The 19,353-nt window shown below is 40.8% G+C and overlaps 1 protein-coding gene across 9 annotated transcripts in view; it reads left to right on the top strand.

Annotated features, from left to right (window-relative positions):
* ptprea (protein tyrosine phosphatase receptor type Ea) overlaps positions 1-19,353 on the top strand; it is a 54,773-nt gene that overhangs the window by 13,765 nt on the left and 21,655 nt on the right. For 4 of the 9 annotated variants that reach the window (XM_044178715.1, XM_044178711.1, XM_044178713.1 and 1 more), the window contains exon 2: positions 11,933-12,231. The exons of 1 other annotated variant lie outside the window; for it this stretch is intronic. The gene's annotated coding sequence lies outside the window, so the exon portion shown is untranslated. Of the gene's footprint in view, positions 1-6,460; positions 6,527-11,932; positions 12,232-17,876; positions 18,080-19,353 lie in introns of those variants that run through there. 4 more of the 9 variants (XM_044178709.1, XM_044178712.1, XM_044178714.1 and 1 more) reach the window with 3 other exon arrangements.

Here is a 19,353-nt window from a genome sequence, read left to right as displayed (position 1 = left end):
GCACTGTTCTTGTATTCTAGAGCTAGTTAACCTAGTATGTTGAGGTAGTATGATAAGGAAAAATGTAAAATAAGAGAATATGAAGAATATTATTTTGCTCTAACATTTTCCTGTTTGGGTGCTAATGAGCTTAAATACTTGGACAAGCAAGACAGAGGTTATAGATTTATGCTTTATTGTTCATAATTTCAAACAGTACGTTTCAGTTTTAACGGTACAAACAATGTGAGTTTGGGTTGCTGGAGTGTAAACTTCCCCTTACCTGTGATTTAGTAGCACCCACATAACTCCACAAAATAATGTCATGGGCTAATGATATGCTAAGCTCTTGGCTTTGGAAGTAACGGCAGGTTTGGTTACTACTGTATGTAAGCTAGTTAGCTCAGCATGCTAACGTTTGGAGCTTACATTAGAGCAGATAAACACACTGTTTAACCCGTTCTTTACACGTTTCTGTTTGGAAAGCTTAAATAAATACGATACCCTCCAGACTTTTTGTGTATTGAGTATCACTGTTATTAGAGCCCCATGCACACTGCTTCAACATGTGGAGAAGTCCAAAATTTGACAGGCCTGCTGTGCCTAGTGAAGGTTGCAAAGCTATGACTGGACAATCGCTGTCCTGGGAAGGGGTTTAGTTTAGCAAGTGGTCAGTTGGAATCCTGTTTTGATATTTAATTTATACAAGTGCACTCCATTTATGTTGTTTGCTCTAATGACAAGCAATGATTCCACTCAATAAGGGCATGATGAGATTGTTGGCTTTGAAATAGCAGTCAATGGTGGTGCCTGTAGCACTGCCGTTTGTAATGGTTTATTCCTTGTCATCAAAGATGCATCTAATTAAGTTCATTAAAGCCAGGCCATATCAAACACTGTAATTGCTTTTAAATTAGTCCCTCTAAATTGATTCCCTTTAATATGTCTGGAATTTAATTACACTGATGGTGTCTTTTAGAATCACTTTACTGAAGGGAGATTTTTACATGAAGAATAACTACTACAATGGCTACATCAGTCATCGCTGTAGGTTACAATGAAGAATGTATGTTCTGTATTAAAACACTACGTGAGGCTAATCCATGGTGCAATTGCAGTTCCTCCTTTTGATAGGGTTATGGCAGAGTGTCAGAAAAAAGCTGGAGTGAATTCAGCCTCTTTCTGAGTCACGTCAGCTGATTGGCAGCTACTCTGATGTCATTTGTTTTTGTGGGGCAAGGACAGGTCACACTGGCTGATCTGTATTCTCTCTCTCTCTTAGTTTCTCTCCCGTCCCCTCCACCCCCTCAGTCTCAGATTTTCCTGTCTTCACTTCTTGATTATTGTAACTCCCACTGATCTTCTCTGTCTACTTTGTGTCTTTCTTTTGAGTTTCTTCCCATTTCTTCCTTTTGAAATAACAATAACATGTTTTTTTTGTGAATGAAGGAATGCTAATGCAACCCAAGATATTAGAATATTTGTTTCTTTAATCTCAAGTTGAATATTAATGCCTGAAATAATACTATTCCCTGCTGTTCAGATTTCTGATTGAAGCCATAAGAAAAGAAAATTAGTACTGTTTGTGTCAGAATAACTTAAATTTCCTTAAAAACTAGCTGAGATATCAGCAGACCATCATGGCATTTAGTATATTTCTGAGCTTTGGCTTGAAGTTGTAGTGAAATAAGTTGTAGTTGAAGCATTTCAGTTTTGTTATAAATGACACTGATACCAATGCAACACTTTTGTAGGGTGCTAATAAATTATGTATCAAAAGTGCAACGGTGCTCACAACAGCCATAATGGTTAGGCTGCCATCACAAGATATACAAAGATGTCTAGACAGTGCCTTTTTTTCCATCACAGTAAAGTGCTACTCGTAAGTCTGATGTATCCTGCAAAGATATATTCTGTTAATACTGGTTTTTTAAGTTTTATTATAATGAAAATATAATTAAATATTTTCAGAAGTCGTAGCCTAGAGGCTATATTGCTATATAACCCGTTTTCAACATTTAACTACACTAATAGGCTAATTGGAGTTGGTGAGATCGTAATCTGACAAATCCAGTCTGATTCTGGGGGATTCTGAGGGATCTTGGGCCTCGCTATGGGCTTCTAGGCCTGCCGCTTGTCTAATCATGCCTGACCCTATTAGAAATGAGTCCTCCTTTGTTACTGTGCAGTACTGTCAGTTCTGGGGGAACAAAAAGTGCCATTGTCTTTCTTTGCTGCGGTTGGGATAGAAGTAATCTGTAGCTGTAGAGCTGCCTCAGGACTGCTATAATCCAGATTCAGTATTAATGACAGTCTAATCCGCACATTTCTGACCCTCTGGAGAGGCAGACATGGCATGTCTGTTGTTATTTGCTTGAGTAATGTCACTGAGTCTAAAAATGAAGGGGGTTGCTTACGGCTTATGTCATGAGGGATGCAATATCCTGTTCAGATTTTGTCTGCTGTGTATGCCAAGATGCTGCACTTGTCTGATACCAGCACAGACAATGCAGGGCTGTCATGTTGCTGGATTTATCAGATATATCCATGTTTCACTTTGAATTCATCCAGCTTTCCTGATGGCAAATGAGGATTTGTTTTCCTTCCACTCCTGAAGATATTCATGCCTTAGACCAGTGTGGCTGATGAACACAATGATTGCATGCCTGAGTTGAGCACGCCGAAAGACCATGGGGGTGTGTTTGCTCACCCATGCACGACATGCAGCGGGGGCAAATGACATGAATGGCAAAATGGTGATCCTCAACTGCGTGCACTCACAAGGGGCTCTTTTGCTCTTTGTTCGACACAAAGGGGTGCAGAGGTAGACAAGTAGATGTGTGTGAAATCCATCACACAGCTGATAGCTTGGCACAATGATCAGTAACCTGCCCACCCTCCTCCACCAGAACCTCTCCTACACCTTCTTATCTCCTCTTCTCAGAGCTCTCCATGTGGGCCTTTTGTTTATAGCTCTTTCCAATGATCCACACCAGTAATCCCCATGACAGGTAGCATGACTCTCTGACGAGCCCCAACCTTTCATCCCTTTAGTGATGGCCACTAAGACCACGCTAAGCCAACTGAATGTGAAAACCCTGTGTCCTTCCACACTTAACCACAGGAAAATGACTAAATCTCTTCTTCTACCTTTTCTTTTATTCAACAAACTACGAAACTGTTCATCACAGCCTTTTAAGGAGTGGAACAGACTGGTTACTCTGCTTAGTCTTAGCTGGTTAAATCTCCGCTTTGTCCCCTTCTGCTCTCCATGGTAACTTAGAATGTTTTTTAATACACCATAACTAATGATTTAGTTGTTCTCATTTACATGTTTTTTTGTTTCTGTGTTAGTAAACTGAACGAACAGGAAGTACTGCCTTGATTGTGGCTTTTAATGGTTAAGACACATACCATATAATTGCATCAAACACGGTCAAAGTGGATCATGGACCAGTCTCTCTCCACATTTCCTGTCTTCTCTTACTATCAAATAAAGGCCAAATGCCCCAAAAGTATCTTTGATAAATTAATAATAAAATGCTACCCAAAAAAAGAAATATAAGCTACCAGTTAAGCAGGCTCCACTAAGATGTCAATCAAATCCCTGTTTTTTGTTCATGAAGTCATCTAATAGACCAATATAAACACTGGTTAAGAACAATGGGAACTTTGTAACTATATGTAACTTTCCCAAACAGACAATCCACCAGGCATACCCACTTCATGCAGGTTGGCCGGCAGGTGAGTGTAGGTGAGAGAATATGCAAGATTTTAACTTCTCTCTCAAGCTTTCTTTTTTCATTCTTCACACAACTACCTCTCACTTTTTGTGTGTAGAAATTGCACAGATTTTTTTTGTTTCAAGTATACTGCCACACAGCCCCCGACTGTGTCAAAGCAGACGTACGTCATTGTTTTCCCCATCTGCACTGAAACGTTAGGCCAGTGTTTTCTGATTTGTCTGGAAAAAAATTCAGGTTTTGTAAAAAGCTTGTGTTTGGGTGTGAAAAGCTGCAGCTTAGTGTGGATAGAAGGCCAAAATGGTGAGAAAAAAAGAAGTGTCTTTAGCTGACATAGTGTGAGCTTGGTCAACATTAATGTGGAGAGTAAAAAGATAAAGGGTTACAGAATATCACTTGAGCTGAGCACAGTAATATTTACTGTAGCTCTAGTCTGATTTACAGACAAGGGTAAGAACAGCATTGATGTTTCTGATCAATGGAGGCTAACAACAAAATCACAAAGTGCAGTTTATATCACTGTGGAGATGTGGTAAATACTGTGAAATGACACTGTGGTTCACTGGATGTACAGTATTTGACAGTTGTGACAGATATATATTTATTATAACAAGGGAAACATTTAATTTCCCTACTGGGAAAATAAGTGTTACATGATGGTTGGAGTTTTGCAGCCTTCTCAATAATCTGTTTGTCTCTAAAAGCCTGATACTGCACCAGAAATGAAAGTACACATTTAACAACAAACTATAAATAATGTACATCATCCAGACAAATAAATCAATTCCCTGGAAATAAATCTCACCTGTCGATGTTGCCTGAACTAATTTATCAGTTTCATGGGCTGAATTTATCACCACAATATCCCAGCAAAGCATTTTAAAAATTTAACATTATCTTGAATCAGCAGTCTTGGGTTGTATATGAAGACAATCAATGGTGTCGCAGCTCGAGTGTGACTTGCCATCCATCAGTCTGTTGGCTGACTGGAGCAGCTACTGTAGATGATGTGCTGAATGGCCAATTTCCTGTTACCTGTTAAAGATAGAGTGCCACAGCAGGACTTCTCTCTCAGCTCTCTGAATGATGATTTCCCTCTGGGTTGCTAGGAAATAGATTAAAATAACACACTGTGGTATTTCCACCTGTAATCTGAGCCCCTGGATAATTTGCAATCCAAGAAGAAATCCTGTTTTTAATATTGTTTGAAGTGTGGCTGACAGTAATGCTATGCTCTGAAGTACAGGACTGAATTCTCTCGGGCCTGCGATGTAATTCCATCGTTAATTTCTTTTTTAGAACTATTGAAATTGTGGTCAGTGCATCTGCTGCCAGCCCTGCAAATCTGATCCTTTTGTCCTCCAAGCTGCAGCCAGTGGCCTTCAGTGTGTTTAACGTTACAAGTCACATGATAATACAGCAGAGCATTTACAGAGTATTTACGCAACTACTTCCTGGAAGGAGGGTAGGTTCCCCTCTATCTGATGACTAGATTACAGTATTTACTGCCGTGCACAGCCCTGCCTGTAGATCAGCTGAAGTGATGCCTTTGAAGAGAAAGATACAAAGAGGTTTGCGAACCTTATTTCAGGCGTAGCTGGTTACTGCTCCTGAGTGCAGTGAACGTTACCCTGTAAATCATCCATATCCTGTTGATTTAAGTTTACAGGGCGTTCTTCCTATGAGCTCATACTTCCTGTCGCAGGCATACTTTCTTCAGGACAGTATGGTGTTGTCCAGCTGCAGTAGTGACATCACAGCTCACTTGACTTTTGCAATGTGATAACTTGTATAACTTAACGTGTTCAACTTCAGTGTCCACAGCACAGGACAGTTAAGCCACTACCAGTCACTTCACTACTGACTGAACAAAGCAGGCCAGACTAGATCAATCTCCATTGTGAAATTAATGTTAAAACGGCTATTATCAATTTTTTTTTAACAATATATATAATAATGTGATAGCGCTGTTCATAGTGACAAACCCACCGAAAATATTACCATCCGACAGGGCAGTTTTCCAGGCTGCAACTTTACTGTTGTGGTTCACGCTCACTGCTCTCATAGCGTTATTTTCAGCCGCAGCAGGCAGCTGTTTTGTGATAAACCCACTGCACACTACCTTGCCAGCATCAAAAGGCAGAGAGGCACAGTTAAGAAACTGATAAAAGTTGCCTCTCCATATTTTATCCATCTAACATTTTGCTCCTGTGTAACAGCTACAGACCTTTTGTCAGCTAAGCCACTGGTTTAAGTCAGCTGTGGTCTGTTTTTTCAATACAGAAGGAGTTACTAATACTTGGCTTATGGGTGCAAGACACACCCACAATAAATGTTCTAGGTCATAGCTCACAAATATGCTGTTTCGGTGAGCCATTTCCTCCTCTAATCTGGCTTAATATGCCACACAACTGAGCCAGCATTGAGCAAACGATAACATCTGTGGCCAGAATTGTGACACTTGACAGAAAGATGTTGTACCCAGAGCTGTTCCAATTATGGCTCCAACTCTTTCCCTCTCCTGTATCCTTTTGTCTTTCTTTTTTATATGTGTGGGGGGTGGAGTCTGTCCTTTTGCTCTCTATCTGTACCCACTCTCTTTATGGTTCTCACAGTCCGGCTAATTTTATACCCCTCATATTTGGCTGTAAACCACACATCACAGGATATGATCTTAACAGTTTCTCTTCCTGCTTGTGGACAGCAAGTCTTCTGAGTCAGTTTCATACAATCACAACTACAGTATGTGAAAGAGTTCCTCTGACCAGTAGCCAAAGATGTTAGATTCACAGACAAAAGGAAAAGTGAGTTGTTTTGTGTTTTATTATTAATACAGTCTACAACAAGAGTGTATCTTCCAGAGCCAAGCTTAAAACAATTATTACCCATGTTTTTTTTTGTTGATGTATGTGTTAATCATCCAATAGACTGCCTGACCTTTCTGTAGCAATGAGCTGAAGCGGACAAATAAACCCATTCCTGAAAAAGAACATTGTTACATATTACTCCACAGCTAGATTTGTGTTTTGATTTCTCAGTCCGCTTCCTACTTTTGGCAGTACTCTGTGAAAAGTGGAGGCGTTCATGGCTCTCTCTCCAACGTGCGAAACATCGCTGTTCCCAGACAAGGTTGCGTTGACAGACAAGACATGTAGCCTTCGGCTGTAGCCAGATATACACACAGATAGCTTGAGAAATCCGGAGGGCATTTTTTTCCTTGGTGTGGGTGTTTCTTACATACCCATTAATGTCAGTCTTTATGTGTGTTTGTGTCTTTGTGTGTGTGTGTATTAGAGAATGGTTTGTAACTGCCTATGTGTGGAGATGTGGTTTTTTCCCCGTCCTGGAATACCACTATTTCTCTGTCATGAATATTTACCAGGTGGGGTTCATGGAGTTTAAGTGTTGCAGGGAATCTTCGGCTGGGGAGTTGTTTAATCCTAAACCAGTTCTGTCTGAGCTGCTCCCAGGTGCCTGGGAGAATAAGCTTTGGGAAAGGATGTGAGAGGAGGAAGGGAAGCGAGACACCACCACTGAAAGGGAAAGTGTATCGGATTGTGGGATAGAAAGATGAATATTCTGTTTTTACGTGCTGCAGTTATAGAGGATTTTTCAAGGCTTCTGGCCAGCTGTAAGTCATGTCTGGGTCTTGCGACTGAGAACTTGATTGACAGGCTGTTAAGACTGATACTCTTTTTTTATTGTTAATAAACCAAAATGGTATATAATCTAATGCAATCCCATAAGGCAGGTGCGTAGGAGAATGGAATATATTGGAAAGGTACATTGTCTGGGAATCATGAATGTTTGTCCAAAATGTGTGTACCAACTTTTCTGGCAATTTATCCCATAGTTGTTGAGATATGTCTGTCTGGACAAAAGTGGTGGACTGACCGACATACTGGCTAAAAAGTAATGTAAATGTTAAAAGGAGAGGTGAGCACTCATTCTGTGTCTTCTATTATCATAATAATCAACAAAAAACAGAATCTCATACTAAGCTCCAATGATATTAACATGAAATATGAAGCTTGTGAGAGCTTATAAATGAATATATATATATATATATATATATATATATATATATATATATATATATATATATATATATATATATATATATATATATATATATTTTAATATTCAAACCGCCTGGGAGTCATTGCACCTGGCCTTACGAGCAGTTTCTCACTTATAGTCGTGATGAACTTTGTCCATTTCCAACATTGCAGAGGTTTATTCCATCACTCTATTGGTTATTGATCTGAGAGAGCCACTGGTGAGTATTAAATCAGGGTTCTCATTTAGCTACCCACTAAATGAATAACACTATTGATGTAGTCTGTCACGTACACAGTCTGTCTGTAAATGATCTAGTCCTGCCTGGGCCCTTTAGGAAATTTTCCACATATTTGATTATAACGGCGATTGCCAAGTTTAGAAGAGCTGCTATATGATATTATCACACTCACATCCTGCTTGCTTTGGCTAAGGGCCACTCAATGGTGCTCAGGAGACCTGGATGCCAAGATACACCGGTGTGTTTGGAAGTGAGGCGGACAGGCGAGGGATTCTCGGCTAACAAAATCACACTCCTTATTGCCATCTGTCCTCTTGCTCTGGAACATTAAGCTCACAATGTGTGGACAGCTCATCAGGGACACAGCTCTTTTCATATCTGATCATAGAGGCGTGAAGTCCACACTCATGCTTTTCTTTCCTGCAGTGCCATTTATTATAATTTCTGCTGCTGCAGTTTTCATCTTGGGGCTGATTTTGTCCCTTTCAGGTTTGCTTGTGAACACCATAAATCACAATGAGCCTCGCCACTTCTCTCACTTTCACATCTCTCTAACACTGACTTGGTAAAGCAGGTGCTAGACTGCTGCTGCTGCTCTATTCTAATTAAAGCCTTATCATAAAAAAACACCTCCTTATTACTGTATATTTTAATATTTTCCATTATGCTCATATATTCTCTATTGCCTAAGAAAGAATCTCTCTAAATGAATAGTTCCCAACCTTTTTGTCTTGTTACCCCTTAATAAAACAGAGCAGTGTTTCATTGCAGCCACCCAACACAGATTGTAAATTTTCCTTCTCGGATTGATTTATTTGAATAATTGTGTAAAGTCTGAAAAAACCCAAAACAAATTTTGCGTTGGACAAATATATTTTGTCTGCTTTCCTATCCTGTTAATCATCTCACGACCCCTGAGATTTATCTTCTGACCCACTGGGGAGGTCCTGAACTGTTTATGGAGGCATTATGTTTTTGGAAGTGACACATGGTGGCAGGTCAGAGAGGACTTCCGTAAACACAGTGTTGTGCTGGACTGATGCTGGGACCTGATAGCGACTCCGATGGCTCCTCAGTGGGTGAAGTGACATCTTTTTCTCTGGAAGTGTGTGTGTGTGTGTGTGTGTGTGTTTGTGTGTGTGGTAGTGGGTTGACTTCAAAGCTTATCTCAAAGCTTAAATGGATTTGTGTTGGTACACTCGGAGATCTCTGTATGATGCTCTAATCTGATTGACCACAACCCTGGAGAGGTGCACGACTCAAAGAGCTAAGTGTGTGTCTCTGTGTGTATGCACATAGGTGTATGAGGTGTCCATCTGTCTTTGAGTTGGTATTTGTCACCTTGGTTCTATGTATTTTCAGCTGAGCTTAGGGTCTTGTCGGGGGAAATAACAGCTGTGTGAGAGTTTTGGTGATACTGTGTTTTTGAGTCTGCAGCTGTAAATCTTACACCTGCAGAAGTCCACACGTTGGACAATCCATTACACCCTCAGATGAAGCACAGAGAGGTTATATACAGAAATTACAACCATACTTCTTTGAAGTCGTCACACACACCCAGACCTAGCATCTGGCCAGCCAGAAAGCAGAGATCTGATACAGTGCCAGGGATGATTTGTTATTTCTGTGTGCTGCCTGAATGTGTTATGTTGCTGTGAATTTTGAATGTGGCGCAAATTTTCACCTCATGATATTCATGCTAATTTGAAGGCATGAGTGTTTTTACACTTAGCCATAAACAGCTAGTGCTCTTACTACAGATATCAGTAGCTGTTATGGACTTAATGCATCTTAAAAAATACCAGGAACTCTAGTACTTTTTTTAATCTTCCTCTAGTTTCCCTCTTTTTTTACTCTTGCCTCTGTACGTTATACAACTTTAAGATAAGCCCAAATGGGTTTACCAGTATACCTGAGCACATTTTGGCTGCCAAGTCAAATACAGTCATTTTACAATCAAAATGTAACATGAAATGATAATTAGTTGTTTTTTTTGATAGATAGATAAGAAAGTATGCAAGAAAGGGCATTCAGGGCACCTCAGGTAAAAGGTAAAGCAGGTAAAAACCTGTTATAATCGTTATATTTTTCTCACCTCCTGCTCACTCTCAGCTATGTTTACTCACCTTTTTCCAAGTGTCCAGTACTCGCTGGCTGGGTGGGACTGTTGCTGCAGCAGCACTGCCCAGTCGATGCTGTGAGAGGGCACGAATGGTGACCCTTTTTAGATGGACTACAGCTTCTTCTTCCACACACAGAACGGACATAACTAGATTTTACACACACAAAATGTATTCTGCATCCAGCAGCTTTCGTGTGTTGCTACGTTTTCCTCTGATGTCGTCGAGCATTATGCTCTGTATCCGATTGCCTTACAGGGAGGTTCTTCTATTATTCATTAGTTTGCTTGATCTGATTCTACACTGTCAGACCTCATATTATTTATTTATGAACTTGGGATATGTGATGTGAAACACTCCCTCACAGTGCTTTCCAGGAACTTAGGTGTTAATTTAAAACTATATATTACGTAGGATTAACAATAAGATCTTTTTTAGATATAGTTTCTATTCCACTCTATCCTGCCTTCTGAGCATGGACTCTTTAGCTCGTGCCATTGTCTGGCTGTCATGGAAATCCGCAAGCATGACACCTCATTTTCCAGGATCTCATAGAGCAAATGTTGACTGCCTGTTTTCATTGAGCTCCAGAGGGAAAAGGGGTGGAGATGGGGAGGGCGAGAGAGAGAGAGCCCTCCACACCTCCCCTTTGCTCTGCTAGATGAAAGCGTCGCTATAGCAACCACTCAGCATGCTGGCAGGTGAAAACCTTGTATCTCCAAAATGTCAGAGTTACAAGAGTGGACTTGTGAGAATGTAGTTTCAAGTTTTTGCAGTTTTGGAAAAGGTTTCTTATTTTCAAGAATGTAATCGGCCCATTTACGTTTTCACCCAGAATCGTTCAGGTAAAACTGTACTTACGAGGTTTCCACACGAAAATGCTGTCTCCAGATTCTTTGGCTGCTCCGCGTTCTCAGGTAGATAAATTGTACTCCTTGTCCTTTTCTCACACTCCCCTCCTCCCGCCCATACCCTCCTTTGAGGCCTCCTGTGGGTAATAGCAGGGATTATATATTAGTTGGCACCAACCTGCGATCTCTACTACAGCTTATGCACAGTATGTACTAGTATTTTCTCATACAAATAGACTGAAAAAAGCATTCAGTGACATGTAACTCTCCCTGGGATCAAAATAAACATGTCGGTAACAAGACAGAAAGAGGCTTTACGTAAAACACAGCTCCAAATCTGGGCTGATATGCATGTTTTGCAGTAGATTTGGAAATCAGGGAACCTAATTTTTATTTTATTTTTTTAAATGAGGTTAGCCTGGATGGAAACTGATGCGCACTAGGAGTTGACTGCTGGATTTGGAAGACTAATTTGCATAATAGGCGCTCTGTAAAATGTTACCCCAAAAATTTAACTCTCCTGACTAATTTGACTTTTCTTCACTATGGTTACATTTTGTGACCATCTGCATATCACCCTTGGGCACCTTCTTAGACTTTGTGCCATCTTCACCATTCCTTTGCTGATGAGGAAAATGTTTATACTTTCTTCTGAATTTCCTTCAAAGCTAAATGGCATCATTATGCATGAAGAGTAACTCAGAGAGTATATATGCTGTTTTGCAATGCTCTAGGGACTGATTACTTCACAGCCTCCTCCTTTGGGGAAGCTGTCCTCTACTCTTAACTGCACTCTCTTCTTCTTGCTACATACTGTTTCTGCTCAAGACAGGAACAGCATTGCACCTTCCCCATCCTCCAGCTTCTCCTCCTCATGTGTCTGTCTTTGCAGCATTGTTAATTGTCTAACATGCTTTCTGTCCCTCTGTTAAAATAAAGGTGGTGAGCAGCATCCCTTTAAGGCTTGCAGCGCTTCCCCTACAAAAATTCAGGCTGGCTGCTGCTTGGTGAGCCCCTGGAAGTGAAGCGCTGAGACCCACAACTAACTGCCGCCTGGATCCAGGGATCATCGCTCCTCACTGGGCTGTGAGAGCAGACCTCACTACCCCACCTCCAGCTTCTGTCCAACTTCTCACTGAAGACGACGGCAACAATGTGACTACTGGACTGTGTCAGAACCATGTGACCTGCTATTATGGATCTGAGAATAAGCATACATTGAATCAAAACTCATCCAGGTAATTTAGCACACTGTGGCCTGCATACATAACACTGCATCCATGTATTTAATCATTAGTAGCTGCTGATATTGGCTTTTTATGTGTTCACACTTGAAGTTAGTTTTTGGGTCAGTCACTTCCTCAATGAGATGGGTCTGTGTCAGCTGATAAAAAGGATCAAGAAACAGGAAGTGGGACAGTAATGGAAAACAGTAGTGAGAAAAGAAGACTGCACAGTACAGTATAGTGTACTGTAGTAAAAATGCCATTAACTTGACCGTGATGCAGCAGCTTATTCAAATCAGCAATCTTTTTGGGAATATGAAATGGTCTGGTTTGTGTTTATACTGTGTGAAGTACATCTGATCACTTTTGGCTTCATACTTTATACTGATATTTGGAACCTGATTAAGGTTGAATTTATTGTCTTGCTCCAGCCGGCACACGCAAAAAGGCTTTTTATATTTATTCACTTGAGACTCTGAGCCTCAACTTGAGACTTAAGGGTCCAGTCTATAACATTAGGAGAAGCTATTGGCAGAAATAGAATATAATTATAAGTATATAACTTATATAAGTTTTCATTAGTGTATAATCACCAGAAAATACGAATCGTTGTGTTTTCATTGCTTTAGCCAATCATGGCTCTAGATAGGGCCGTTCACGTTTTTTGCGAGTTTTTTTTTTTTTTTTAGATTAGATTCAACTTTATTGTCATTACACATGTACAAGTACAAGGCAATGAAATGCAGTTTAGGTCTAACTAGAAGTCCAATAAGCAAGTGCAGGATATAAAGTGTGTGCATAAATGCAGGATAGAGCAATAGTATGAAAATATTTTACAAGTGGTACTATGGACATTATATACAGATGGCATTACTATAAACAGAAGTATACTGATGGATATGTACAATAATGAATTGGACTGGTCAGAACAGTAGTGCCCAGTCCACCGTAGTTTCTCCTACATGCTTAAAAGGGAAGGGTGAGGCGAGCAGTATTCAAATGGTTGCAAACTGCAATTTTACTGCCAGATGACACTAAATCGTACATAGTGTACCTTTAAGTGCCTTCGCTATTGTTGACAGTACAGAGGCCTACTGATTCATTTTCCTGTTATTACAACCCTTGCTCAGTGGTTAATAGGAATTTCACTGAATTGATTAGAGATTTTATAACTGTGAAAGCCCCTCAACACACATGCATTTGACTTTTGCTGTATTTAACAATCCCCCTCATTGTTGTGCAATTCAAATATTTTAGTCCCCACCAAGCTATTTAATGACTTGTGGAGGTGTTTGAAAAAATAAGGACAAAGGGAACATACAGTAGATGGAGGAATGGAAAACAAAACCTGAAGTCTAAGACGGAAGGAAAGAGAGGAGAGGAGACTGTTTGTGTTGAAATGTGTGGCTAAGTCATAGTCTGTCCAATTGTGTCTGCGTGTGTACGTATCTTATCCAGCGTTTTTGTCAGGAGTGTGTGGCAGTCTTGCTCCCATTTCCCCTCTGGAAGAGAGCGGTACAGGAAGGCTGGCTGGTTGGCTGGCTGCACAGGAAAGGAAACAGTCTCTATCAAACAGCAGATGGAGGACAGCATGTGCTTACACTGCAGAAACACACAGGCATACAAGCATGCAGTCCTACACACACAAGGAACCATGCACAAATACTTTTATTAAGTGTGTGACCCAGATCGCACATTGCAAATGTCAGCTGTGGGGAATCTGAAGTTTTAATAGAGTTCTAGTTGAATGAGGAAGATAGAGGACACTTTTAAGTTTCACATGAACTTGTGAAATGTTTTCATAATAGCAAAGACATTTTTCTTGCTGGAAGGTTGTTTTGCCCTCTTGACTTTTCTCAAAGCCCCACCCCCACCCACCCACCCATTGTATTTATACTTTACATAGTGCTGCAGTCCCCTGTAGCTGTTCAACCTTCACATTTCTATCCACCTCTGAAAAACAGACCAGGGTCAAAAAATATCTGCACAAAGGCTTTTGTTTTCACTTTCATTGGAGCGTCGGCAGGGTTTTGTTCACCAAACTGAAAGAAATCTGATTATGTAAGGTACGAAAATGACTTTCAAACGCTGTCTAAACGTTTTTCAGTAAGCCTAATCTGTCAGGTTCTTGGGGCAAAAACAGTCAAATATTTCGATTTAGCTCTACAGTTTAGTTTTCTGTCTCGTCTCATAGGTATAGACATCAGCAGAGCTGAGGGTTTTGACCCTTGTGTTACCTCTATGGCCTGCAGGTCAAACACATTTGTCTGTTGTTGAGATATAGTGATACCCAATATGTCATCACCACCTTGTTCTCTTCCTCCTGCCCCCTGCCTGGTGTGTATATCCATGATTTCTGACAGCCTGTCATACCTTCATGCCTCTGTCAAGACCTGTTAGTGGTGGGCCAGGTCTCTCCCTGCATGCCGGCCTGTCTCGCAGAGCCTTTGTCAGCAGTGTGTGTGAGGGCTGGATGTTGCACTTCCTTTTTCCAAGAGGGCAGCGAGTTCTCCAAGAGGCCTTCGATGAAGAATAGTCATTTGCTCTCAATATGGTGTGGGTGTGTGTGTCCTTTCTCATTCGTGTAACAAGCCTGCTTAGGAGGGAGGACAATGAGGCTCACTATGGTGCCCAAGGCCCCACTGAATGACTCATATTCCTATAGAATTCAGGCAGAGACCAAACAACACGGTTACACAATCTTAATCAACAAAGTGCTGCTCATAATGTGCTCTGCAGGGGCTGTGATCCTGCAAAAGAGGATTGTGAAAAATGTGTTAGGTTTGGGTTTGGGTATCATAATTACTGTGCTTTCACTTCCAGTTTCTCCTAGAAGGCAGGCTGTGGTTCAAACCAGCAATCACTGCACCTCCTCTGTGAATCTGTACTTTGCCGTTATAAAACCAGTTGTTTTTGTTTTTCTACTTGTGTGTCAAACCTGTTGTCGCTGAGTGTGTGTGTGTGTGATGAGGGAGCATAAAGGGGATATTTTTCTGGAAGATGAAGTTTGATACTGCAGTTTTGCTATGGCAACCGGAGGTGTAAAAACTCACTTCCCATGCAGACAGTCTGGGGATATGTCATGAACCAAAAGACACAGTCCTCATATCTCTTTTTAAAGACTCACAGGAGGGTTTTAGAGTCTGTGTCTGCACTGAGCAGACCGGTCTGCTCTATCTCTGCAGAGCAGCAGAGGCAGGCCGTTTACTTATCCCTTCTGGTCCCACATCTCCTCTCCTCCTCCTTCTCTTTTCCTCCCCTCAGAATCAAGTGGCTTTTTGTTCTCCCGCAGCGGTGCTTATCACTCGTTTCTCCACCGCTGCTCTCCCCCCTCCTCCCCATCCTTCTCTCAGGGAATGAGAGGATATTTTGGGGGGATAGATCTTGTCTGTCCTGTGCAGCTCCCCGAAGGACTGTGGTTATCTCTGTCTCTCTGTGTCTGAAAATTGGGGTTCTATGCAAGATCCCCCCTCTCTGTCTTCCTCTTTCTCTTGAGGGGGTGGTTTTCTACGAGAGCCAGGTCTGTTTAGCCCCAGCCTCTGCGTCAGCGCTGATGTTAAATAAATCTCATGCCTGTAGAAATGCTTTGTGGATTGTCATCATTACAGGCACTGACACTGCAATTTATTTTAATTCATTTGAGTGAATTAGGTTTCTTTGTCCCACAGGATTCCTCAATTGCCTGTTATTTCTACCCTAGAATAACATGACATAAGCCATACATTCTCAGGGGAGACAGTCTGGTTGGTTGTAATGATCTTTGAAATCTGGCTCACAGACGGCATCTTAGTCAGCTGTTATGATTCTGCATTGAACTACATTTTAATCTGTTTAATCCTTTTTAGTGACCATTAAAAGTTTCTAAAAAGGACTCTTTTTATGGTAAATTAAGAGGTGATTTACCCACAATGTGACCACCAGTCATCATTTTGTTTATTGTTTCATATTTATTCTGATGTGTAAACTGAAATTAGGCAATTCCAGAGGCTTAGAATCAGAAAGGATGTGGTTCCTGAATGACTAATGCTATGTTGCTTCATTGATTCCTGTTAGTAAATGCATTAGAACAACTAAAAAGTAACCACTCAAATCAAACTCATATCTATAGTATGGCAGTAGTACAAATTACTTTAAAGGGAAATTATAGTATTTGTCATCTCATTTTCATATTTTTGTCCATTATGACTATTGGAGATGATAACATTGCACTCACCTACATGGCACTGATCGGAGGAGCTGGAGTCCCCGTTTTCCATCTCTATAATTATAACTACTAGTCATAATGGACTAAAACATGAGATTAACACCCACATTGACATATACCAGAATTGTCCTTTCAACCATTTGAAGAATGCAGGTCCAACATATACTTAGACCTTCAAAAAGGACCCTTCAAGAGCTCACAGCCACGCTGACGCTCCCAGCTTTATACACAATCCCTTCTTCTTCTCTCTCTCCTTCCTCTACATGTCTCTCACACTAATACCTGTTCATAGCAGAGTGCCGGTAATCACAGAGTACTGGCTGATAATGAAAAGTGTCACAACACTGGTTTCGTCATTTTCAGCCCAGCTGCCACGCATTACGCTGGCTATCGATGGCTCTGATTCCGGGCCATAATTGCTCTGCCACTGAATAATTGAAAGAGGGGTGGAGGTAAATCCCAGCTGTGTCAGGGTGGGAGAAAGATGGATGCCTCGGTGTTCAACCCTGTCAGGTCGGGAGGTGTAAGGGGCCTGGAGGACATGATGAGACCCTCACGGGGAGATTGTCCCCCACACACGTGTTGTGGATGATGGACTACTAGTAGAATGATTTCTGGCATGGTGGTTCTCAAACAGGCCCTGGCACATGTCTTTCCCATGGATCCCTGCTGAAGTGTTTGTGGATTTGTGGATATGTGTGTGTCCCCATGTGTGTGTATTTCATGCCAAGCAGTCAGGCAGTGTAGCTTTGCATGCCAAATGTTAGCAGATTTGGTGCTAAAACATATGCATGTAGTGTGTTTGTGCAGGCGTGTAAATCTGTAGATCAGAAGTAATTGAAAGACCTACTGGCGCCTTGGAAAAATTAACTGTGACTCTGTGTGTGTGTGTGTGTGTGTGTGACCGCATGAACACATGGACTAAATGACACTCAAACAAGCCGACCAAGTGTAAACTCAGACGTGGTGTTTGCTAGTGCAGACGACAGACTGGAGTAAATATTTACTACCAATTACGTTCTTGGTTTCCATTCCTCACCAGAATGTGACAATAGCTTCTAAATGATATAAACGCTGAAGACATTAAGTTATACGTTAAATGACAGCTGCTCTCAAATCAGAATCAGAAATGTTACAATTATGGCTGGAATGTTTTTAAGAGGATTATCAATAATCGCTTAGTACCGTGTTATTCTTAACTAATATGCAGCAGCTAAAAGCTCTTTTATTTCCAGTGGGGACTGCTCTAATGGCAGTGCTTTTAGGGTCAGACACAGTAGCTGCCAAATCCAAATCTTAGTCAACAGGATGTTATGGCCTTAACCTGGCAACCAACCCCGGCATTGGTTAACATGGTTTTGTCTTTGTCCTTTTATTCAGTAAATGTTTATCTCCTGCATGCAAACCTAACACCAGCATACATAAGCACATATCCATTTTCTCACACATTCAGCTGAGATCTCCGTGGGAGATGCTACATTTGTTCCCATAGACGTGGAGGGCTGACACTGCAGAGCGGAGCCAGCGGGTCTCCAAGGTCATTACCACTGCCACAGCGTCTGGGCACCCTGGGAAGGAGGCAGGAATTGATTAATGACAATGCTAGGAGCGCAGGAGGGGAGGAACCCAGATTGGCAAGAGAGCAGCGCTGCAGAGGTAGAGTTGTTACTGTACAATGGTGCTATAGATAGTGCTAGTGTGAGATACCGCAGAGCGCGACACTTTACTACAACTATTCCTGATAATTATAATAATTATCTTAATGTATCTAAGTTGGATATTCAGTAAAGAGAATTAAGTTGATGGAAGGATTTAAAAATTCCAGACAGCAATTCAGTGTTAATCTCTTGATAGATTTTAGGACTCATTCTCAGTTTGCAGTTATGGACAGTGTTGGGCAAGTTACTTTTAGTCTTTACAAATGACTTGCTGAAAATTAATTATATTACTTTACTAATTACTTAATTACAAAAGTAATTAGTAACATTACTCATTAAAGAGTAACTAAACCCCAAAGTTTTGGATGAAGTGCCTCTAGCCTGGAAATTCAGAAAATGCCTCTAGAACGTGAAAAAACTGTCAACATGGGCAGGGCTGTGAGGGGGCGCAATTGGATTGACCTACAACCAATCAGAAACAAAACGTGTGACATTACATTGCACTGAGCGACAGGGCGGTGCTTAGTCCATTTTCAAGCAGGAAAAAAAGTTAGTTGATGACAAAATGGCGGGAAAACATTGAAGGATGTTTTATTTTAAGCAAAATTAATTAATTTTAATTTGAAAAATTAGAACAGGTGCATCTTAACCAGTTGCTGAGTTACATCTCAAACTAGTTCATTACCAACTTGATTCCTTATAATGTGGCCAAAAGCTTTGTTTCTTCCCACAGTTAGCAGGCTTCTCTTTTAATTATCACCACCTAGTGCCTAAACTGACTTACGTATTCAGACTAAACAGCAGTATCACCTAATGTAAATAAATTTAATAATATGAACTTGAATTTCAGCACACAAAGAAAAGTTACAATCATAATTTTAGAGTAAAGTAAAGCATATACATTATTGTATTAACTTCCAAATTGTTCACATACATTACATCAACATGAACAATTGACTAAATACCAAAACATGCTTAATTGGCTGTTACACTCATACTTTCCTCCCCACACTTTTTTACCAAATGTCACTGTTCTTCAGGAGCTGTTAACTCAGACAAAAGGCTGGATTGACATCAGGTTCTCTGGTTTTCAGTGCGTGTCTGTATGCTGGGTTTTCTTTTTTCTTTTTAATAAAGCCGACGTGTTCAACATCCCACAGGTGCCACATTGGTGGCAGTAATGCTGGTCAGGTTACCATGGAAACACATTGTGAAGAACAGCGTTATACATGTTAAAGCAAATCTACATTTTCCACAGTGTATGTTTTTAAA

This window comes from Siniperca chuatsi, linkage group LG20 (genome assembly GCF_020085105.1).
Source record: "Siniperca chuatsi isolate FFG_IHB_CAS linkage group LG20, ASM2008510v1, whole genome shotgun sequence".
Lineage (NCBI taxonomy): Eukaryota > Metazoa > Chordata > Actinopteri > Centrarchiformes > Sinipercidae > Siniperca > Siniperca chuatsi.
Note: the sequence above shows the minus strand (reverse complement) of the source record. Positions and strands in the feature narration are given on the sequence as shown.